This window comes from Neolamprologus multifasciatus, chromosome 7, assembly GCF_963576455.1.
Source record: "Neolamprologus multifasciatus chromosome 7, fNeoMul1.2, whole genome shotgun sequence".
In the NCBI taxonomy this organism is placed as follows: Eukaryota; Metazoa; Chordata; class Actinopteri; order Cichliformes; family Cichlidae; genus Neolamprologus; species Neolamprologus multifasciatus.
In genome coordinates this window covers 43,780,480-43,805,890 of record NC_140445.1, presented here as the reverse complement: position 1 = coordinate 43,805,890, position 25,411 = coordinate 43,780,480, and the positions used below count along the sequence as shown (strand labels likewise).

At 37.6% G+C, this 25,411-nt stretch overlaps 1 long non-coding RNA gene across 1 annotated transcript; it reads right to left on the bottom strand.

The window, feature by feature from the left end:
- Positions 1–7,192: 7,192 nt before the first annotated feature.
- On the bottom strand, positions 7,193–10,432 carry LOC146515025 (uncharacterized). Its single transcript, XR_014875337.1, has 3 exons — positions 9,919–10,432; positions 7,889–8,083; positions 7,193–7,665 (listed from the first exon to the last, which is right to left on the bottom strand). It is a non-coding gene; the product is annotated as an uncharacterized LOC146515025 (long non-coding RNA).
- Positions 10,433–25,411: the final 14,979 nt, after the last annotated feature.

Here is a 25,411-nt window from a genome sequence, read left to right as displayed (position 1 = left end):
TAAAGGCTGTAGGCTGCAGCCGTTGCTCTAACACTGTATAAATGTAACAGGCCTCAGTGCTGGTTCTAACAGTCTGAGCTGCTTCCAGCTTTATTTGTGAAGAGCACAGCAGCTTACAAAACACGTAGCTAGCTCGTACAGCTGCGACGTAAAACTTTCATAAGCTAAGATGACCTTAAAATAACGGGGCTATGTGCGGTGATGCTAGCGTTAGCCACGTTAGCACGCTACCTTCACAGTAGTGATGGGTCGTTCGCGAACGAAATGGCTCTTAGAGCCGGGTCTTTGAAGTGAACGACGCGAGCCGGCTCTTTTTTTCTTTCTCTCACCCTCTCTCTCGCCCTTTTTTCCGCTAAACTCCGCAGCGCGGCCTGTACTTCAGTGTTGCCAACTCCTCAGTAAGGAAAATCGCTATTGGTTGTCCTAAAAGTCGCTAAATGACATCATCACCTAATTTGCATAATTGGTCATGCTAATGTAATTGTAACCTAGGCTGCTGGAGAGAGAAATAACATCGTGGACGAGACGTAAAGTGAGCAAAAAACGTCCTAAATGCATTTAGAATTTATTTAGAACTACAAATTAAATTTCTTTTAGCAATTATTGTTTTTTGTAATGTCTTTCACGTCTGAAAACTCGCTAAATATAGCGACAAAGTCGCTAAGTTGGCAACACTGCTGTACTTTGCGCTGGGCAGAGGGGGGAGGGGCGTTAGTTACACTAGCAGTAGCACAGGAACAGAGCCAGAGAGAGAAAGAGAGCGAGGGACAACAAAGGTATAGTAATCATCCACTATTTTCAGTTGCAGATGATAAAGGATTCAGAAATCATGCAGGCCCATATGACAGAGAATGTGCATCTTCTTTTTGTTTTAATATTTTAATTTATATTTAATTGTGTTGTGGTTTGCAGTGTTTTGTGTTGTTTCACGTTAAATTTGTTTAAAAGGAAAAAGCTGAAAATTTAAATAGTTAAAAGTTTAAAATGTAAATAGTTGTTTTTTGTATTATATGATTTATGTTTTACATTTTATGTGGAGTGAATAAATAAAGTATATTTATGGTGGCCCTTAGAGACAAAGCACGTACAAACTCCTAAGCATGTACAAACTCCAAAACACGTAAACACTCAGACACACTTACAAACCCCGAAGCACGTACAAACTCAGAAGCACGTACAAACTCCAAAACACGTAAAAACTCAGAAGCACGTACAAACTCAGAAGCACGTACAAACTCCAAAACACGTAAAAACTTAGAAGCATGTACAAACTACAAAACACGTAAAAACTCAGAAGCACGTACAAAAGACAACAGAAGTGCTCCAGGATGCAGGGTGCAGTGTTGAGCTTTTGTTACCTAGTGGCTACACAAGCCAGGAAGTATCAACAACCGGATTTGGTGTGTGGTAGTAACAGGTAAATTATTATTTTTTTAATTATTTGAATAAATGTGAGTGCTTGTCTATAAATACACAAACAATACACACATGCTTTCAATTGTGTAATTTAAGTGATCTAGGTAGCTCTGTTTTGGAAGTTCAGTTAACGCTAGAAATGTGTTTTGGAGTTTGTATATGCTTTAGAGTTTGTACGTGCTTTGTCTCTAGTGGCCATATATAAACATATATAAATAAAACCACCTTTTTTACATTAGTAATTCCTTTTCTGCATAATTTTATATTATTGTTAATGATTAAATAATTAAAGCAACAAAACAACCTGAAGATCCGGTTCTGAGCCAAAAGAGCCGGCTCTTTTTAGTGAGCTGAGCCGAAAGAGCCGGATCTCTAAAAAGAGCCGGGAATCCCATCACTACTTCACAGGTAGTCAGACGTTGTAAACAGGCACTCAGTCAGAGGTTGGGCTCTCCGTTTCGCTGCAGGGTCCCTTCATTCTTCACATATCCGTGTCGAGCCGAGTGTAAATCCTTTGTACAAGCACACACGCTTCTTAGCAGGGCGAAGCTATGAGCTAGAAAAATCCAGGCTGGCAGACAGCCTGTGTCTGACCAACCAATCAGAGAGCTCCTTACATCCCACGGTGTGGCTAATTTGAATAGCAGCAGGATATTTAAAATGAAGTTGTTAATCCAACTGCTAATCCAAATGCTAATCCACATGTTAATCCCTGAGCGAACAGGAAAGGGAAATGGATTTTGAAATGCAGTTTATTAAAGTGCAATTCGAAAAAGGTTTTTGAAATGAAGTTTATTAAAGTGCAATTCGAAAAAGGTTTTTGAAATGCAGTTTATTAAAGTGCAATTCGAAAAAGGTTTTTGAAATGCAGTTTATTAAAGTGCATTTCAAAAAAGGTTTTTGAAATGAAGTTTATTAAAGTGCAATTCGAAAAAGGTTTTTGAAATGCAGTTTATTAAAGTGCAATTCAAAAAAGGTTTTTGAAATGAAGTTTATTAAAGTGCAATTCGAAAAAGATTTTTGAAATGAAGTTTATTAAAGTGCAATTCGAAAAAGATTTTTGAAATGCAGTTTATTAAAGTGCAATTCGAAAAAGGTTTTTGAAATGAAGTTTATTAAAGTGCAATTCGAAAAAGATTTTTGAAATGCAGTTTATTAAAGTGCAATTCGAAAAAGGTTTTTGAAATGAAGTTTATTAAAGTGCAATTCGAAAAAGGTTTTTGAAATGAAGTTTATTAAAGTGCAATTCAGACGGCTCAGAAATTTTGAAGATTAAAATTTAGCATTATGGCTGCTGGTGGTGTATAAAGCCTCTACTCAGCTGTATTTTTGTTACTAATTTATGTTTGTTGTTGTTTAACACAGATTTCAGAAGAGCAAAGATGAGCACTGTTGCTTCATCCTTAATAGTTTAACTGGATTGGAAATTAAAAAAAAATCCAGATTCTTCTTCCACAGAAGTTTCATTTGTCAGTGTGGGTCTGCTGAGTCACCTGAAGAACTCATTTCATTCTCCACAATGTTGATTTACAGAAATGTTTCACAGGAACTGATTCCCCCCAAAGGGTGAACTAGTGTGTTTCCATAGATTATCTCTGTATGAATGTACATGAAGGCAAGTGTTTGTCCTTTTTGTTCCTCAGGTACAGTACGTGATATTAAGGGCAGGCGGTCATCACTGGGGGAAGACAAGAAGCAGACGTCCTTCCAAGAGGGAGCTGCAGTGAGGACACAGCCAGGTCACTGTGGTCAGATCTCAGAATCTGAAACAGCTCAGGTTTATATTTTAGGGGTTATAAAAAAATCAAAATGTATTTATAAAGAAACCTTTAAATAGTATTTTAAATAATAGTCATAATTAGGATTATTATTAGAAATATCAAACATTTAAGTGGATTTTCTGTTACACGTATTGTCTTAGCCCTGCGATAACTGGCAGCCTGTCTTTGTCCTGTATCAGCTGGGATAGGCTCCATCCTCCCGCGACCTTGAATTGGATACATGAATTGTTTTGAATTGTATTCCAATTATGTAATCTGATCATTTACAAACTCAAGGTATCCAATCAAAATGTTAGTAATAATTATAAAATGGGAAAGCAGAAATAAGTGTGACATAAATGTAAATGTGTGAGCTGACATAGAGGACAGCTACCTGCAGTCTGAAAAACCTTTGTTGTCAAGTTTGCAGGTCTATCAGCACGAGACATTCTTACATAGAAGAGTCTGTTAAAGTCTCTAACTCAGTGAAGCATTATTGGTCCCGTCTGTTTGGATAAATATAATAAGCTGATGTATGTCCATTTATTGACACATTTGTTAAGTCCTTATCCAGTTCAGGATCACAGTGGAGCTGCAGCTGGATATGTTCAGTAAAGAAACCTTACAAAAGTTAACAATAAATCTGCATCTCTGTACGTTGTTGTCCACAGGATGAGAAAATCAAACTGGAAGACTGTGGAACATGTTAATAAATGTTTGTGTTTATCCCTGTGTCTTTCACAGGAGGCGCTGGAAGGTTTCCCTAATAGTTCCTGGTGAATCAAAGCAGAACCATAAAGGTTGCTGGACTGCATGATGGCCTTACCCCTGAGCAGTCATCCTGTTAAAGGAGGAACCAGTTAGAAGCTGTTTTCAAAGTAGCTGAGCAGATTTCATCTCAAGTAAGCGATTAACTGTTTGTTCGTTTGTTCTGCCACTTAAAGAGCATTTAAGGACGTCTTTTGAGTGTCCAGTTGAATTAATTCTACTGGCTCTCATGGTCGTTTGTGATTATGGACATATTTTTCATGTACATCAACCATTTAGTAAATTCTATCTATTTAGTAATATCTGTCAGCTATAAAATGTAATATAAGTATAAAAATATCTAAATATCTCCTGCCCTTTATATTTTAATGATGTAAGACCAGACGTTTGTTATCGTATTACATTAGCATTCCTCACATATCAATGAGATGCTGTACAGTACAATCCTACAACCAGCTTGCACCCACCTGACATTTCTTCCTCCTGAATTAAATGAATGAATGGATGAAAGTTAAATGACTACAAACCTAAAGCCACTAGTTCCCACAGTGGAGTTCCCTGACACTGTGTTAACTGTACTGAGCTTGTATCAACAGTTGTAACAGGCTAAGCTACCTGAGAGATTTCATTGAACGATTGTTTCTATCTTAATGGTTTCAGCTCATATGTTCTTTTTCCTTTCAGTAGATCAAAGCAGCTCGTGCTCTTTCTGCTCCCATTTTGATGGCAAGAAGAAGAAGAAGGCTTTAGCGAAGTGGCGTTCATGGTCTCAGTGGACAGTCATGGTCACACACTGCATGTGGTTTTAAAAGCAACATGTCTGTTCACCACAACAATCGAGATGTGTAATATCAGTGCATGCTACGGTTTGTTCTTGAACATCAGTTCTGTTTTCTACTTTGACCACTTAGACCAAAAAAGTGTTGTTTTCAGATCCTTTTTAAATCTATAAAGCACCTGTTCATTTTTTTATTAAAATTAGTTTCACATAAATGTTAGTGTTTCCTTTATGATCTTTTAATGCTTACACTGCACTGTACATGTCTACATTAGAGACATTTCAGTTACCTATGTATGAGACTGGGCTGCTTGACTACAATTTGGAAATGGATGCAAAATCACACGGATCGTGCTATTGTTTGTTTTTTAATATGATTCAATTCAATTCAATTCAATAAAACTTTATTGATCCTGGAGGTTGACCCCGAGGGAAATTTGGGTTAAGGCCAACACAGGACGTGTCTGACTAAGCAAAGATTAATCTGATCCCATTTCTACCTGTCTCTACTGTTTCAACTGTAATTATCAGGATATATATTTATTCCAGCTCTCATAGGGCAAAGGAATGACTCAGACTTGTCAAATGTTCTTTGACTTGATACACAATTTGAAGTTCATAATTTTCTTACAAATAAAACTATAATGACAAACATGAACAGCTGTGCTTATTTCTGAGACATGATTTTTTTTGAATGTGTTCACATTTAGACAGTGTACATTTGTATGCTGAAACTGTAATGGTGAACCTGAGGTGATGGTCAACACAAGACAAATATATAGAAATATAAAACAATGTTGAAGTGATGTCTTTACCCTCTGCAGCGTGTGGATGCTGTGCACACAATCACCTTATTCACTGTAGTAAACGTGCACCGCTAGCTCACGTGACTGACTGTCTCCATGGTTACATCGTATATTATTAGCTATGTAAACAGCTTCCAAAGATAGCTCTGCAGCTGTAACACTTCCACGCTTTGCAAATCATTTCACGTTTTTGAGAGTTATGAATAAAGAATATGTTTTTAAAGTCATGCTAGGCGGTTGCTATAGTGGTTGCTGTGGACTAGGGTGGACCGCGCGTCCGACTCCTGTTGTTAGCTGTCCGCCGTTGGAAGGCTGCGTTCCATTTAGAAGTAGTGACAGTCTGCCGTAACTCGAACTCAAACCCCGCTTTGTTCTGTAATTATAGGCCTTTTATAGCCGTTCATGACATGCACGGACCACACACATATAAAACACTTTGCCTCACCATGAGAATGCAGCTTTCCTAAAACCTTTAAAGTATCTGATATAGGATAGAAAAATGAAGCAACCAGAGATTTAATGATGAAGAGTCTGGGTTCTGTAGTTCACGTTTTACAGTCCTGAATGACTCTCTGCACATCCATATAGTTTATTAAAGAGGAGTTTAGAATGCACTTTACATTTAGACTGTTGCTGTTTAATTTTTTACGTTGTGACCTTGTTATGTCATGATAAGGTTCACCTGCTGGGGACCAGCTGGACAATACATTCAAAGACAGACTTCATTCATCATATACAAGAATCCTAGTTGGATTTTTGTTTTCACTCATATTTTAGAACCAAATATTGAAAACAACTCTGACAGACTGGATACCTGGTCAGGGTGTACATTACCTTTCACTCAAGCATCCCAGGACAGAGCCCTGCAAGAGCAATATTGATTACATATGTCTGAATTGCTAACCCTAACCCTAACCCTAGCTCAACAGACCACAATGCCCTGGACTGTCACTATTATTACATGCTGTGAACATAAGCAGCTTTGATCACAGTTTATATTGTAAAAGAGAAGGAATATTAAAAAAAGATCAACATTGTGATATTAATTCTTCCAAACTGACCAGAAACATGCTTGTCATACTCTCACAGCAAAGGATCAGACTCACTGTGCATGACGGCTCAGGCCAATGATGTCTGTTAGATTGTCAGTTGTTTAGTATACTTCTGTACAGTTATGGTCACCATCTCGATTTCAGTATAATTAATATACAGAAAACACTAAAAGTTGATTGTCTTCCAATATTCTAACATAATTAAAAAACTTTGACTTTGTAAGTACATATTGTTACAGTCCTAATGCCAGTATGATTCCTCATAACTCCTGCTTTGAAATACTGAACTTTAAAATTTACCTGATGAAAGATAATTTACAGTGGCAGTCTGTCAGGATAATTCTGACTATAAGATCACTGTATTAATCTGAATCCTTCTGAAATGTGCTGTGAATGAATGCTGATGCAACTCACTGTGGGAAAGCTGTTAATAAAATGAATCTGTGACACATGCAACACATTCACAGAGGAAGAGGACACAAAGGGAGGACACGCAGAGGCTGTGTTAAAGTCAGAAATCCAAATCTTTAGTCAAAAACAGGCGGCGGTTACAAACAGGAAGACAAGCAGTCCATTAAACAGTCTACAGGGTCAATTCAGAGAATTCAAACAGCAGTAAAAAAAAATAACTGGACACTGAAAAACTTAAAGCAATGTGTGACGCAATAAAAGGAAGCAGCGCAGTATATTCACTGAATTATCATCAATTACAAAAGAGAAAAGGAGAAAAACTATGATTTCTAAGAAAATAAACCTTGATGGAAACATACAGAATGTAAACTGTGACTTTGGTGAACTTTGTTAGTAACAAATGAGGTAAAAAAAAACAAAACAGACAAAACACAGAAAAAGGTTCTCAGTATTCATTAATAATTAGAAAGCATCTAAACATTCTGCTCGTGGATTTTTACAGTCTTAGTTCAGCTCGCTGTCATCATTATAATCATCATGATCAATGGTGAGGTCCTGAGGTGGGTGGGGCTGTCTCTGATGATGTCACCATGAAGGAACGGCATCTGGCACGTGTTGGTGAAACATCCCAGTACACTGGTGTAGTTTCCTCTCCAGCTGTTGGACATTTGACACTTCAACATTAAGGGGAAGAAGAAGAAACAGTGTTATGTCAGGTGACCACATGATTTCTAAAAAAACTGACAGGAAGTAACCAGGCTGTTAGAAATGGATATCATGTGTTTATAGTTACTGTAGTTAGGTACACTGAAATAATACACTGAAATATTACTGTTTCAGATAAGAAATCTACCACATAAAAGTCAAGATGGGAGGGATCTCTATAAACTGACTTACCTCTGCGAGTGTGAGGCTGTTCCTCCAGCCTCAACAAAAATCTGACTCTCCAGTCACAGACAAACAAAAAACTCCAGCTGGGAGGTAGAAAACGCTGTCTGGGTCTTGATGGATGTTGCTGGTCAGAGTCCACACATTAGCAGTGTGCTTCTTGGTCCCACTGACCCATGTGGACAGCGACTGTGGAGAACTGTTCTGGAAAACAGAAAAGGGAATTAAAATAACAAAAAGCCAAACAGGATTTCCATAAAGACTCTCTTAGAATCAGCAATCAGAAAATCATTGGTTCATATTACAATTAAATATGACCAGGCTCCTTAAATGTAAGCAGTTAAGATCTGATTTGATTGACATCCTTCACAGAGCACATTTGTCCAGGCTGACAGGTAAACATAGAATTAATCTCAGGTAACATGACTCATAGTAGAGATTCAGTAAGAAAGATTGCTAGCTCTAATATTATTACCACACCAACAGCTCAGATTTCTAGAAGTATTTAAACAAATGTCAGTCTATCCATTCATTTTCTTCTGAATATTCAATTCATGTTCACAGTGGGAGGGTGGGGGGTATCGTGGAATTTTGTAGATAAAGTCTGCAACACAGAAAGGGCTGTGATCAAGCTATTTATTACTGCGCGCAGGAGAGCCAACACACATCAAACATCACAGTTCAGTCATGTCAGCTCTGCCACAGAAGTTGTGCTCCTACTCCTTTATGCATTCCAAGGAAGAGGGAGGAAGTTACAAACTGATCCTACCATACTTCACGTGCCTCGCTATGAAACCTAACGGTTAAGCTGTTTTGTGCCCTTGGCCTTATCAGCACCTGTAAAGGGAGTTGTTTTCTCAAACTGCTGACGCTGAAGTAAGTTCATCTAGTTTTAGAAACTTTCACTGAACAGTCTATAACAGTGTCACAACTAAGCATATGCATAAGCACTTAAATACTTTAAATGAGAATAATAGAAATTTTCTATTACAGGAGCTAGAGCCTTTCCCAGTAGTCATAGGTAGAGCACACCTGGACAGGTACCAGTCTGTCAGAGGACTAACAGAGAGACAGACATCAGAGTAACAAATCTATTTAAAATTAATGTAAGCTTGCTGCAGCTGTATGTATGAACATGTGTTTCTGTGCTCACAGTCCACCTCTCAGGAACCTGGAGTTCATTTTTAGTCTACTTTAAACAGACCTCACAAAAGGCTGATGTGGCTGGTTCAGTAGTCTGATTTAAGTACGATACCTTTGGCCAGGGATTAATCTGGTACATCGCTTCACTGCAGTCTTACATATTATCCCCACACCTGAATAAAAAATATTGATATTTACAAATAACAGATTCAGCTGATGCAGCCTGACTCAATCTGATTCCAGATGCTCAGCACACAGAGACACAGAGGTACTGTTTAAAGTTTAGTGTTAACCTGAGTCACTGATCATTTACAGTATTACAGAGTCTGGCAGTCTTTGAATGATGTCCACGTCACTGTAAGTTTCTAGCTGACTCTCAGGTGTGACAGGTGTGCCAGCAGGAAAGAGTAATAATAACCTGCATCCTGAGGTTTGTCATGCAGGATTAAAGGAGCCAGGCTTTGTTCACACAGCTAGGATTGTATTTTACACTGACCCTGGGTCAGTATAAGTATCATACAGTTTAAACGAAGAACTGAAACTTGCACATATTTATTACAGATGCATTGAAGCTAATCGAGATATTTGCTGTCAATCTGTGGCTGCGATTAAACACTTTATTAACTAGTAACTTCATCAGTCATGACAGAAGCTAATATTTCTGTGCTAACATCGTTTAAACAGTAACAGCTTTACTACAATATAAGCTAACGTTTACACCATAACTTTAAGCTAGCACCATAAAGACGGTGAAACACGTAATAATATCTACAAATGCATCTTAAAGCTGTTATATTAGCACTCGGTGTATTACTAACATAACCACATTAACATTATTGACACTCGCTGACTTTTAATAGTCATTCTATAAATGCTGTCCGGTTAAATGGTCTTACCTGTAAACACTGCTGTATCCACCGGATTCCAGCCAGAGTGGATTCTGGAGTCTTCCCACGCTCCTGTTAGTGATCCTCCATCTGGATGGATGATAACAACCTTCTGAACAATCTAGCAGGATATGGCCCATATCTATGGGACTGATTTCTGCTAATAACGCCCATTGTATGGACTGATAACAGCCGAAGCGGGTGAATAAAGTCACCCAGTCGCTAGCTGTGCCATTACCCAGCATACACCACTCCCTCCATAAATGCAATAAACGATACAAAAGTAATAGCCTATAGTTAATTTATCTGCTGTATCTGCTGTTTCTCAGGTAGTTGTTTACATTATATAATATATTGTGTTCAGTATACGTCACTACAATGTGATTTCGGAAATGTATAAATATACGAACAACAGGCTCTTCCACGGAAATCTCTTGTCGTCAATAAACAACGATTAGGGAGCAGCATAGTATTCAATAGGAGGTCCCTGCACGTCAATTCTCGACGCGAGGGGGGTATCCTGCGCGTCGATAAGTGAAGCAGAGGGAGCCTGACCATGTGTCACACATTTGACGAGTTGGGAGTGAGAACGTGTTGGAATTTCAAAGGAAGGACAACAGAAAATACCTGTACAAAGGAAAGCTGGTTAAAACGACAAAGGAGAAGATATTGAAGTAGGATGTATAAACTTTGTAAAATGGGGAAGTATAGAGTCTTTGGAAAAGGAACACATAATATACAATAACTAACATAAAATACATAGAATAACCACTAACTAAATACTAACATACAACAACTAACAGTAATAGCTAACACCAAGTTAGCTGTCAAATATTAGGCTAAGAAAGCATTTGATCCAAAATCTTAGTAACATGAAAATGAAACTGGATCTTATTGCTTTGCTGTGAAAGAATTGAGTCAGTCCATGTGTATTTTTTATAAGACAGACCAGGGGCGATTTTAGCCGATTTTTCAAAATGAATCAAAGCACCCCCAAAGATTTCTTACTTTTTTTTTTTTTTTTTACAATATTTGCTGTGTGTGTGTGTGTCACACTACTAAAAATATAAAAAGCATACAGAACTTGGTTTAGACGTAACATTTTAACAACAAAAGTATAGATAACCACCCTCTCCCAAAATGGTTTGTTCCAGCTCGTCTTTCCCCTACTCTGGCTCTAGCACCCTTTCTGCCAGCGCGATGGTGGCTGAGACGCAGCGGAGTGGAGGTGTAAGTGCCTGGCTTAAAACAGGACATATTAGCCGCATTTAACCCTAAGTTACTCTTTATATAGTTAGGTAGGAGTCAGGCCATGTTTCTTTTTAGCTGAAAAACATTACACCCAGTTAACCTGCAGTGTTGAAAACGTGTTTTCCGACAATGTTTGCTAACCTACAATCCTTCCTGCTCTGTAGTAAAATCAGTGACATTTGACCGCCCTGTTGCTCCCATTGAAATGTATACAGCCTATTTAAAATCTAAAACTTATAATTGTCCATAGCCTACTGTTGTTACCACTGTCCTGTTTGAAATGGATACTAACTAGCTAACTGACTGAATGCCCATTAACCTTATAACTCCTGTTGTGTGTGTATGTGTGTGTGTTTGTGTACAGAGAGACAGCCAGGTTCATAATGGATATAAGGACGTTTTTTTCAAAAAAAGGAGCCACATTCAGGTAAAAGTGTAAAATCAAATGATCTGTTAATCAAGAATAATGTTGGATCAGTTTTTCAATGTTTATATCTTTTATTAGATGTTCATGTGGTTTGGTTATTTGCCTTTTGGTTGAAAGTACACTGAAAGAGGACTTTTTGTTAGTGATGTTAATAGAATTTTTTTTCATATGAAAAAAAGATGTTTATTTCAGATATGTGTTAAAGTATGATTCTTCACATCATTTTATTTCTCCAGATGTTGAAAATCACAAAAAAAAAAACCCCAAAAAAACGTCTGCTTCAGCTTTATTCTTTACCTTTTTGTCTTTTATATTTGCAGGTCTGTCAATGTGTGGGATATTTTGTATAGATACGGCAGGTATTTCTGAAAGTTGTAACACAGAGGTTTGGCCTGACTTGGATCTGAGCAACTCTGAGTGAGCAAATGCAAATGTGCCAGGCCTCAAGGATAATGGGTGGTTTGCACAACAAAAGCTGGAGGAGAAATGAGCTGACAACCTGTGAAAATCTCAGCAGGGGTGATTAACACCTCGGGACTTGCACCAGAAAATAAAAAAAAAACAGTAATTCTAGGGGATGTTGGGTTTAGGGAAGTTACGCAAATTTGTGCAGGTTTAGTAAACCTAGTGTTAAAGCTGCTATACAGAATCTGCAAAACAAACTGGGTTGAAACATTTTTGACCCTCTTTAACAACATTCCAACATAACATTATAATTGATTGGGGAGATTAAAATTAATGATATATTTTTATGTGGTTCAGCCACAGCTCTACTAAAACCTCAGCCAGTAATAGGTAGGCCAACTTTTGGACCATCCAGTTGTCTGTATGACTGCCACAGTATGTGCACCACATTTGCGCACTATCAAAAAGTGCCAAACAGCCCTGGTGGAGTGAGGAGCTGTAAAGAGAAGCAGAGTGCTCTGTTTCTAAAAATGTTTTAAGCTAGCTTGTTTCAAAGATTCTGTACAGCAGCTTTAAATGTTTTCCAAAAGCACACATACACTTCTCCAAAAGTTGATTCTGTTCATCTTGACGTAGCGTTTTGTGGGAGAAACGTTTCGTCACTCATCAAAGTGACTTCTTCAGTCTCAGCTGACTGCAGGTTTCCCCAATCTTATAAACAGTACATTTGCATAATGACTGAAACCAGCCCACTGAAGGAACAATGGGCTGGGAGGTACGTTCCTTAATCTTAATCACACATACACTTATTAGTGTTTCTCAAACTTTTTACAGTGTGTACCACCTGATAAAAATGTCAAGCTCTCCTAAGTACCACTATGAAAGCATGAAACTCATAAATCTTACAACACAAAATTTGTATTATTAAATTATTAAAATTAGTATCTGCAGTAAAGATTTTTTCATACATTGTATACATTCTACCAGAGGCAAAGTTGCCTCCATTTTTATATTTTTTATTAATATTTTATAATAATTTATTTGTAATAATTTATTCTGTTTTGGGAGTTTTTTTTATGTATCTGTATTATATTATACATACACATTAAAAGTTAGGTACCATGTGAATCACTGTACGTTTTTTTCTCATCTCATCCAGCTCCTGACATCATCTTTATTTTGTGTATGTATGCATATATGTCTTGTTTTTGTCTATTATCCACACATAAAAATGATTATGCAGTGTTGAACTTAATCGATTCATTGAATTAGGCAATGTTAGAAATGTACCCCCTTAAAAGGCTTTAATCTCATGTCTGACCACAAGATGGCAGTACAACCTAAGTCAGTCTTTCTTTTTGTTTCTTCTTTTTTCAGTTGTTTTTATGGATTACTTGGAAGATAGCTATTATTTTACATAAATCATAGACGTCTACAGCATATTTCCGACCCCAGCCAAGCATCCGAATATTTTATAGCAAACCCCTTGGGTAAATAGTTAGGATTTCATAAACAAACTGTAATTGTGAATCTGACTGAACACTCATTTTTGAGTTTTAGAGCACATAACTACAACACATCTGTGCTACTGACTTTTTACAGGTACTTAGAGTAAATCGGTTTACTTTGTGTCCTGTTATTGCTCGCTCTGTTGCTTTTTTTCATTTGTTTTTTCTTCTTAGGTGGACACATTTTAACATGCCCTCCTTGTATCCGTGTTTTTAACAAACAAACTCAATACTGACGCAAACAAGCACATGAGCCATTGGGAACAATCAATTTATCCAATTTAACCCTAACGCTGACATAAACACACAGACATCACATGCACTCCCTGACTCCTATTCTGACCTCTGTGTATGTGAGAGTGTGACTGAGCCACTGGTCAACAAAAAAGGCCTCAGGCCACAGTGAGTTCAGCTGACCCAGTTTACAACGATGTTTTAAGGCATTTAGCAAAGATTATCTTATGCTTATTGACCTCATGAAATTAGCATTTTAAAGTGAACTTCAGTTCCTCTACTGTTGACACAACATTTTTTAACATGCAGAACAAGAATAGCTGTATAAGAATGACACATCAATGATATCGATGTAGGGTCTGTGCCTTACAATGTAAAGCTTTCACGGGCTTCTCATTTTCCTTCTTCCTGATGTTTCTGTCCCTTGGTATTGCTAAAACTATGACTACGGCACTAAGTCTGTCTTCCTCTCTTTTTCCACCACTACCATATCCTATTATATATAAATGAGTGACTTCATTACTCTTGTGGCTGTTATGAATTTGAACATTAAGAACCAAAGGTTATTTTTCTTATACCAGAGGTTTTTTGTTTTTTAAAAAAAAAAAACATATTTATGTCTGGCAGGTAACTCCTCAGGTTGCAGAAATTCTTTTTTCCAAAAACATCTTCTTCCAAGAAGCAGTTTTTGAGAAAAGAGGCACTGTTCACTCTGTAGCTGAGGCCTTCAAAGTCTTAGTATTAGTTAATTTGTGCTCTCTGATAAAAAAAAAAAAAAGTACAGTACACCCTGCATTTCTCATCACAATACATGTAGAGCTCTCCTTACATCCCCTCCTCCTTTCTCAAATTTGATCTTCCTCTTCTCTTGTCTGCACCAAAGCAGTATTGCACAATCATTACAATTAAATTGCTAAATTCCCTAGGATATAAACTATAGCATTTTAAGTGTGTTCCACTTTTCAATTTTAAACTCTTCTTATCTCCTATTCTTGCGTCTGTTGTTTTTATAATAACACTAAAATTCTTCCTTTCTGGTGCAAGTCACTTCCTTGTCTCACTGATGCAGTGCTGGCTGTTGCTATCCCTCCTTTGTCCTTATTTCTGAATGAGCATGTTTCCCCCAATGACGACATGCTTTTCCCTCCCACTTAGGCTCTCTGGGGTTTGCTCTCCCTTCCCCCTCTTTTATCCAGCTGCTGTTTTACTGAATGAGCACTGAAATCATCATCATCGTCATAAACCACTGCTGTTGCTATGATATACAGCTACCAGAAACATCCGGTTGTCTCCAGACAATCGCATGTGCACATACACACAAAACTCCGACATGCATGCGCACAGCATCCCTACATTACAGGATTATAGCATTTAATCTGCACAGCAATAGCCCCCAGATGCTGCTGTAATGCTGAACTGGAGAATGAGTGAAAGAGATGGAGGAGAAACGAAAGGAAAAGAAAGCATGAGACAGAAAAAAAGGAGAAATGCCAAGACTCAGTCAGCGATATCATAAAGAAAGACACAGCTATAGTAAGAGATCAAGAGATGCGAACGATGCAAAGACAGCAAGGAGAGACAAGATTAAGAATGGCTGCTTTTTCATTCATAATTTCCTCTTCATTCAGATTGCCTGTTAGCCCCGTGGACAGCCGTGATCACTCGATTATATAAGCAGCGGAAGAAGGGATGAAGAGGCAGAACTGGTAGAAGGGAGGGGCAACAGGAGGTTAAGTCAGGTAAAGGAGGATGGAGATGGTAGAACAAAATAATCCGATCCTTTCACTACTGGCACATTTACCCTAATGTGCCAATTAGGATGCAGTTCATTTATTGTGATGATGTCTACAGTAATTCAGTGGCATAGTACATGCAGCACAGAAGCTGTTGTCTATATTGTTTGACTGTAGGAGAAATCTGTGTCCATTGTTATATTATGTTAATCTGAAAAAAAATTGTATTTCAAATAAATGTTTCAAAGCTCAGACTGTAAGATTTAGCTACATGGGTGTATCACAGTAAGGTACCTCTTTCAGATAAAAGGAAACATGCACTTAAGAGGAGTAAAACTGAGAGGATTGAAGAAAAAAAAATGGTACAAACTGCTTCAAAAATTAAGCAAGATTCAGTATACATTTTTGTCCAGATGTCTACTTTTAGAAGTTAAGTTTAGTTTGCTGACAAAGGACAACAAAGGGCAGAAGCAGGAAAATATTATGGCAGTATGGAAGCCTGCAGAGCCATTCTTGAAAGTGTCAACAAGTGCTGTAGTAATGAAAATAAATTTGATTTTTCACTGTATGCATAAACTGTGAAAAACCCAAAGCTGTCTGTCTATATTCCATGAATCTAAAAAATGGGTATCCATTTATTGGATTATTATGGATGTACTTTAGTAATATTCCATAAACATTATTGTGGAACAAATCTGTAACTTCAAAGTGTTATTTATTGACTTTATTGGCTTCATAAATATAGTAGCAGGTCATTATTCTCTGAGTCTCTGGTGCTGTGCTGCCATGTTTGTAGCCAGGGTATTCAGGTCTGCAACAATTCTATAGCCAGTGAATCTTAAAGACTGCTCATTTAAATGTTCCACATTTCCAAATTAAAAGAGCAATCATGACTTGTGTTACATATTTTGCTTACTTATACACACAATACAAACATGATCTTACATCAGTGATGAATCATTCCTAAAAGCTTTTCATAACCAGTGTTGGGGAGTAACGGAATACATGTACCGCCGTTACGTATTTAAAATACAAAATATGAGTAACTGTATTCCGTTACAGTTACCGTTTAAAAAGGTGGTATTTAGAATACAGTTACTTTGTTGAAATAAATGGATTACACGGCGGTACTTCCCTGTTTCATATTGTGGCGGGTCAGGCCTGTTTGGGTTTTGTTTGACAGCTACGTTCTGTTGTTCCAGGCGGCAGCGTTACGGTTGTCATGGTTACAGGGTGACGCTCTCTCTACGTGTTTCCTGGGTGAGAGAGGCCTTTTTGTTGTTGTTGTGCTAAGCTAATAGGTAGAATGCTACAGGTATAGCTCTAAAGAATGTAGCATCATAGGCAGTGTAGTCCGTGCTGCAGGGAGAATGGACTGCCATACACGTTATGTGTCTGTGAGCGAGGGAGGGAGAAAAAGGAAAAGTACGAGCTGTCATCGAGCAAAAACGGGAGCTGGAAGCATGTAAATATAATAATAACCACTGCAGCCAAGAAGAGTGCCAGATGAGCCCAGTTGTAAGTAAGCTATTAAGACTCGACTGTACACGTGTTCGTGTTTTCCTCCAAAAACAATAAGTTCCGTTGGAGCAGCCTTTCAACTATGATGTGCGATACCACTGATTTCCTTTCCAATCCGATACCAAGTAATATTCAGGGTGGTATCGAAGATACTGATCCGATACCAATACTTTGTACAAAAACTTATTTTATTTATTGTATCTCAAATTATAGCGTCATAATGATTACAGGACATCAGATTACTTGTTCTTATCACTTAATAATGCAGAGTTCATCATATAGAAATAAAAAAAACTGAAGTTGTGCGCTATTTGAACACCTTGCCTGCCTGCAGCATTAAAGGACTCCGTGAGAGACGTCTGTCTCGCCCTAGCAGCACCTGTCCCTCTCCTCCTCTTCAGTTCGCTCGTCATATTCTGTGATATGATTTACTCTGAGGTGTTTGACAAGGTTAGTGATGTTGCCACAACCATACATGCCAACCCTCCTGATTTTTCCGGGAGAATTTCAGTGCCCCTCCCGAAAATCTCCCGGAGCCACCATTCTCCCGAATTTCTCCCCATTTTCCACCCGGACAACAAAATTGAAAAACCATATCGCAGAATTCATAGCGCGGCCCAGCCAATTCCAGTTTCCAACAATGGCAGCAGCTACTTAGTTTTAATATTACTCTTATTTCTCTTTCTGGGTCGCAAAAAAACTTTAAACATATTTTCAAGTGAGAATGTAGCTGTGTAAACTTCAAATATCTGAGCCGATCGACACATCGTCTTCAAACCCCCGCGCTCTTTCACTACTCGGGTTAAACATGATATGTAAGTCAATTTAAAAATGTTATTGTTTGGCTTTTTTAGTGTTTTATTTGTTTGTGAGTAAATCGGTTTGGCTGAGATTAAAGTTATTAGATTAGATTAAATAAAATTTAACCTTATTAATCCCTCGGGGTTTTCACACAGCTGAATAAACGTTAAACAGAAAACGAATTAAACAAAGTGTGAGACGGTCGAGAGTTTACGCCAGCGACCGGTTATATTTTAGATAGCAAGGAGCAGACGGCAGAGTTTCACTCCACCGAGGGAGCTTGTGACATACTACCCGGCTTTCTTTAGAGGTCCTCAGGTGTAAGCAGCCTCTGAATTTGGACACCCCCGCTGTTTCCGGGCCGGTGATATTTAACGTATTTTATCCGATAAATAAACACTGTAAAATTTATTTATCAACCCCCCAACAGCCTTTTTGAATGGCTCCCTAATTCTGAGGTCTCAAGGTTGGCAAGTATGGCCACAACACCTCACTTTTTTGTCACATGTATCGCAAACCACGTCTCAGCTGTTTGTGGAGGTAAAATAGGTCCGCACAATTAAGCTCAGCCATTCTTGTGAGTGCGAACGGCAAGGGGCTGCGAGACATTTATACAGCCATATTCCGCACATGACTATGAAAGGCGGAAGAGGAAGTAGTTCCTTTGAATGTAGACAATCCAAATGTTATACTTTCTTTCCACTGTGTTCCTGTTAATGATAAACTACAAATTTACCCTAAATTACTAAAATATCGATATTTTAATGTGAGAATCGATTCTAGAACATAAATGATTGGTATCGGAGGAATCGATATTTCAGGATCGATCCGCACATCACTACTTTCAACGCCTCTCTCTGTCTCTCGCTAGCAAAGTTGACCCAGACAACAAAGTAAAGCTAGTTTTCGGCTACGAGCCAGACACAGAACCCACCGTATTAGCCAGAGGTCCCTTTACTACGGTTCGGAGCCGCGGACCTTCAGTAACAGTAATAAATCACAGCAATTGTACATTCATGTAGTTGTAAACAGCATGATAATATATTAAGTAATCCAAAGTATTCAGAATACGTTACTCTCATAGAGTAACGTAACGGAATACGTTATAGAATACATTTTGGGGCATGTATTCTGTATTCTGTAATGGAATACATTTTAAAAGTAACCTTCCCAACACTGTTCATAACTATTATTTTGACTGATAAAAGTGATATGGTAGCTCACGGAAAAGTGTTTCAAATGCTGACTCCCATAGCTTTATGGATTATGAACTCGACTAATAGTAAGATAAGCAAGTAATATTATATTAATAAATTTTCTTTTTCATTCAGATATAATTACACATGCGTTTGCACATAATGTGAGAAAACAGTACCGTGTTTGGGAACCTATTATCCCAGTGTTTTGTTTTTTGTTTTGTTTTTTTTGTTTGTTTTTTAGCAGTGGTGGTGGAGATACAATTTCTCCCAGTCCCATGCGTGTTCACAATGTAATCTAACCTGGTCTTTTGCTATTGTTTCATTTGAGAGATATGTAAAAGAAAATATCCAAAGATTTGAAAATATCTTCCATGTTTTGACATCATCAGCACATCAGTTTTAAATGGACAAATGGACAAAGACATCCTAAAAAACAGGCATGGCACTCACACAATCTTGAACTGAAATCTACGGGTGAAACCGGAAGATATTAAATATCAATTAAAGTTTCATACACTTTGGCATTACAGCTTTTCTGTCCAGAGCTCCAGGTGAAGATTATTTTGAAAGCGTTATATGTTAGCTAAATGAAGGGTTAAACATTTTTTGCCTGACTTAACTGGTCGATCTATACATGTCTGAGGACCACTGGAATTCAAGTTATATGTAGATTAAAATAATCAAAAAATACCTGCCAATTTTGTACAAGTGGCCAGATGCATTGTCAAAAAGGCTGCAGGGTGGCAAGAATTGCTTATAGAAGGGATTTATTGGGTATTTTGTTTTGTTGGCCTTGAACTGTGGAATTGTCTATGCACTAGTATGCCCAAAACTTATTCAGTGAACCATTTTTTTTTTCTTTAGGCTTTTTTAAGTCATTTTGGAGATGCAACACATTCTGTTTTAGTGATGATTTGTTTGCTGTGAAGGGCTGCTGTGCTTCGTTTCACAGCACGTTTGAATTAAGATGACTTGTTTTTTGGTTGACCCAAATAGGGTTTTTTTTTCTCACCCCTAATAACAAATACACAGCGGCCAGTATCTTATTGCATGTCACCTCCTGTAACCTCACTGGAAAGAAATATGAAACAGAAGAAGAGTTTAAGGGTGGGGGAACGAAGGGAGAATGAAAGAGAGTGAACCAAGGGATGAATCATACTGCGATGACTAACGTCTTGCATAACCTAGTCTAAGAATCCTTATTGCTTGACAGCAAGCGCCCACAAAAAAAAGCTTTTGTAAGCCACCCACTGTGCCCTTCTCAAAATCTACTCCTGTATAAATACTAATAGCATTTATTACCTCATAATACCTGTGTATGTGTATCTTATTATAAGAAGGCTATCACTGTTTAAATGTCATTGTGTTCAGTCAGACATTTATCAGATGAATGACTGAAAAACACAGATGAAAAGTATCTTGTGTGGATGCAATAAAGGCTGTAGCCCAAATGGCACTGAGGTTTGGATTCAGTTAGATGGGGAGGACTTGCACTTTCACTGGGCCTTATCAAAGATATTGGTATTTTTGGACTCTGTCATAGTTCATTTACATAGTTCATTTGATTCATTTTAAATGTATTAAATATTACTTAACTTTCAGGTTGGATACAAGTTTCATTCATGCTTCTCAAATATACACATATATATAAAATAAACAATATGGTCGTGCCCAAATTCATGGGCTGCATCCTCCTGAGGCCGCATTTGTAGGCCATTTACGTCACAGCGATGCGTCGAAGGCTGTCCAAATTCGTAGACTCCTCCAAATGCAGCCGACAAATGTGTCCTTTTCCTCGAATTTGAAGGATGGGTCGGGTGTGTCCTTCATGGCCCACCATATCCCAGAATTCCTAGCACCGCTACTAAGTTTTTAATATTACTCTTATTACTCTTTCTGGGTCACAAAATAAACTTTTAACATATTTTCAGGCGAGAATGTAGCTGTAAAACCTTCAAATATCTGCTCGGTTTATCAAGATATCACATATTTGCAAAAGTGCTCCGACGTTTTCGGAGACGTCTGTTATCCACCAGCTTGATAGCGAGCCGGGAGCTTGAGGGTCACTAGAACGGCAAACTCCCAGCACATCATTTTCAGATCACCGCGGACTTTCGCTACTCAGGTTAAACGTAATATATAAGTCACTTAGATAACCTAAAAATTGTTTGGCTTTTTCAGTGTTTTATTTGTTTGTGAGTAAATCGGTTTGGCTGAGATTAAAGTTATTAGATTAGATAAAATAAAACTTTATTAATCCCCCGGGTGGTTTTCACACAGCTGAATAAACGTCAAACAGAAAACTGATTAAACAGAAGTGTGAGATGGTCGAGAATTTACACCAGTGTCCTGTTATATTTTAGATAGCAAGGAGCAGACAGTCATTATTTTTGAACATATAGACATACATAGACATATACCTATCCATACACTAGTGGTCAAAAGTTTTAGAACACCCCAGTTTTTCCAGTTATTTATTGCAATTCAAGTCATTCAAGTCCAATGAATAGTTTGAAAAGGTACAAAGGTAAGTGCCAGAACTGCCAGAGGTTAAAAAAGGTAAGGTTACACATAACTGAAAAATAATGTATGTTTCAGAATTATACAAAAAGGCCTTTTTCAGGGAACATAAAATGGGCAGTGGGCAAGTTACTTTGAAAAAGTCCTTTTGCCAGACCCTGCCTTTGTCATAAATGCTGTTCAGAATTTTTATGGCTGTGGTTAGAATTTTCAAGTGGCCAAGTAGCAAAAGATTTTAGTGGTCTCAAAATATCATTTCTATTTTTTGCAGATAATGTGGTTCTATTGCCCTCATCAGGCGGTAGCCTCTGACTGGACCATTGCATCATCACAACAGGGCAAGTCAAAGTCCAGATCTCAACGCAATTTAAACTCTGTCCAAAAAAAAGAGAGCTGTACATAAATGAATGCCTGAAAACATTTGAACAATTGAACTGAAGCAACAATGTAAAGAAGAGGGTGCCAGAATTGCACCACAATGATGTGAGCAGAAGATAATTACCTGAAGTTATTGCTGTTAAAGGTGATTCAGCAAACTACTGAATCATAGAGGCTACTTTGTTTTTCACACAATCAACTGCGTTTTGGATTAGTTTTTGTTTAATAAACAATGATACTGTGTCATTTTATGGCATATGTTACTGCTGTGTTTAAAGAACAGGGTGTCCTCTCTTTTTGTGAATTGTATCCAATAGCATACACAGATACAAGTTTATGTAAGGTTGTGTTATGACTAAATTTCTTTGCTGGTTTCCCCTAATTTAAGACGATAGCCTACTTTTGATTGTGACTACACCCCCACCCCCAAACCATCACTACTCACCCCCCCACAGTCACCTCTCAAACACACACATCCCTTTTACGTCCTCCTGCAGAGCCTTCCGAACTTCCCTCATGGATTTTGTTGTTCCATCCAACTAAAAATAAATACCCGATGGGAGAGGATGAATCAGACCACCCCACAACCACCAGCAAACTCTTCCCCCTCCTTTTCTCTTTTTCCCTTCGTCACTTGTACATTATGATGCATTGTGGATAGTGTTTTGATTCAGGATTTTTATTCTTCCACCCATACATTCTACACTGTCCCCTCCCTCCTCATTGTTCCCAACATTACTTTTACTCACTGTTCACTCATATTATTTATTTATTTATGTTTAATATCCCTTTAAAATTTGGACTTCCGTATTGTCAAGATTGCTTAGAATGCAATTCTAAATATTCTTGCATTTTTGGTCAAAACATGAAACACTCGATAGTAACAACATGAAAATCCTTAACCCTATATAAATAAAGCTGTTAATCATAATAATATGTGCAAAAAATATGAAAAAGTGAAAAAAGCTGTAAAAAAAAACAAGAGCATAAATGCAGAACGCAAAGCAATATTTTTATTTATTCATTTATTCATGCTTAGCTACCAGAGTCCTACTTAATCATGCCAAAACATAAATGATGAATCAAATTATAGCACTATACCTTAGTAGCTTTAATGCTGACTACCTGGTAAAACTGGGAAACAGGTGTGGATATACACATGGTGAAATTGCTGGCTGTGACAGATTCTGTTTACTTGCATCGAGAAGCTGAGCTGTGTGCAGAATGTTCTTTAGCCTTAATGTGCCACTGGAACAGGCAGGAGGATTTCCTATAAATCTAAAATAAGGATTTGGAATTTCCCTGTTTTGCTACTTAATAAGAGATAAAGGCTACTGTCAAATGCTTCATTAATATGCATGCTTGCTGTGGTAATATATAGGGTATGTTAATGTTGGATTTGCACCCAGAACAAATGTTCTGGGTGCCACTGCTGTGCTCCTAAAGCAACCTTCTTAAGTTCCCTTTCCTTTTTGGATGTTGTGCTTAAATTCTGCTTCTCCAGATTTTATGGCCACAGCTGAGAAACTCCAGAACCAGTTCAGTAACAAGAGTTTAGATACGTGTTGTTTTAAAGTTGTATAAACTCTTGAGGATGTAAGGAGAAAGGCGTTCAATTAAGTTGTCCAAAACTGGCCTTTTCATGCACCTCTACCAAGGTGGTTGAAGGGCAGAGTTTGTAAGAGGCAAATGAAATGAAAGTGAATTTTCCAGACAACTACTTCCTTTGTATTCACATAGACTCAACTAGACATTGCAGTGACTTGAGCAGAGCTAAAAAGATAAAGACCATTTAATGTCATATGTCATCATGACTGATTTGTATATTTGCATTTTTCATCTCTTTTGGGTAATGGCAACAAACATTCAGGGCTTCCATTTAGCAGTTCAGTATTTCATTGCCTGGGAAGTGAATGTGTTGGGCATTATTGTCTGAATTTGGTTTTATTTATTAAATTTTTTGGTATCTGCTCACATTATTTCAATCTGAATTTATGCTTACTGTGTATTAAAGTTTGCTTCCCATCAGACTTTCCCATTGCACAGAACAAAAAACAGCCTCTAAATTTTGCTGGAATATTGCTGACCACCGTAATACACACATGTAAGTGGCAGTACTTGCAGCTAAACCAACTCCCAAATTTCATGACCTCTCACTAGAAATCACATGTATTCATGAAATAACGGGTGGGTGGTGTTTCTGTTTCCAAAAGCTTCACTAAAAGAGGTGCAACACTGACAAGGGAAACTAATAATAACATATCGCAGCTCCAGTGACATCTCACACTTTTCCAGAGCTGTTAAAGAAGAAAGAAAATGAGAATGCAAGTATAATTAAGCCCTTTCTCATACGCATACACACATGTAAGCTGTAGACTCAAAATGTTGGACTGATATCTGTCGTATTTTACCCTCCAGAATTTTCACAGGCTTCCTGTTTATACATATTTCTCCATTTGTATGTTACTGTTTCCATATGTGCCCATAAATTTATAACTCAAATAAAACCAAGACAAGACTATGATGTAGACCGGGAACATGTGAAACTAATCTGAGTGTCTTATCACAAGTAAGTGGGATTCAGCAGTTTTTGATTGCTGAGTCTAGATCTCATCTACTCCTTGTGAGTAATAAATTAGAAAATGCTTTTATGTGATGTGATGGATGACTGAACGTTTTCAGCAACTCTGTTTCCCACCAAACAGCGCTCCTTTTTTTTACATTTGACAGAATGAAATGCTTCACTTGGCCTGAAAATTTGCATTGTGTCATCAGTGAATGCTTAGATTTTTATTCATCTGCATTTGGATTTCCTTATAAAGTCATCAACAATGCATACAAATCTTAATGCATTGTTGATGACTAAGGCTACGTCCACACGAATGCATTTTTGTTTGAAAACACGTCGTTTTTGCTGATGGAAAACGCAGCGTTTTGAAAATGCTCTCGAAGACGCATACATTTGGAAACAGTGCTTTTGCGTCGCAGTGTGGACAGCAAAGACGCAGACTTGCTAAAACGATGACGCGTGTTAGTCATATGATGCAGTCATGTGACCAATTAAACTAAGATAGCGGAGGGCATTATACAGCAGTTGTTTTGTTTGCTCTCAATTTTGACAGCCCCAAGGGCGTAGATTTGGTTTTGGCATTGGTGGGGACGGATGATTCAACCACCGAACCCTGCCCTGTTTCTTTTTTTTCTTTTTCGTCTTTGCTTCTTGATAAAAAAAAAAGGAGAAATATACTTGCCTACATATGCTATTCTACCTGCTTTTAAACCATTTAAAATTACAATTCATAGTTTTATATGTGAATTATATAATGTTAAGTTACTATTAAACAAATGACTGACTAAGTATTTTATACTTTAGTTTACTTCAACCATATTCCATATAAATCAGGTATCATACAAACATAAAAATAGCTTCAAATACAGTCATGACAATAAAAGAATATGACTTTAAGGACTTAACAACATTACTTCAATTATACTACATCAACATCTCTTATACATTAGCACTAA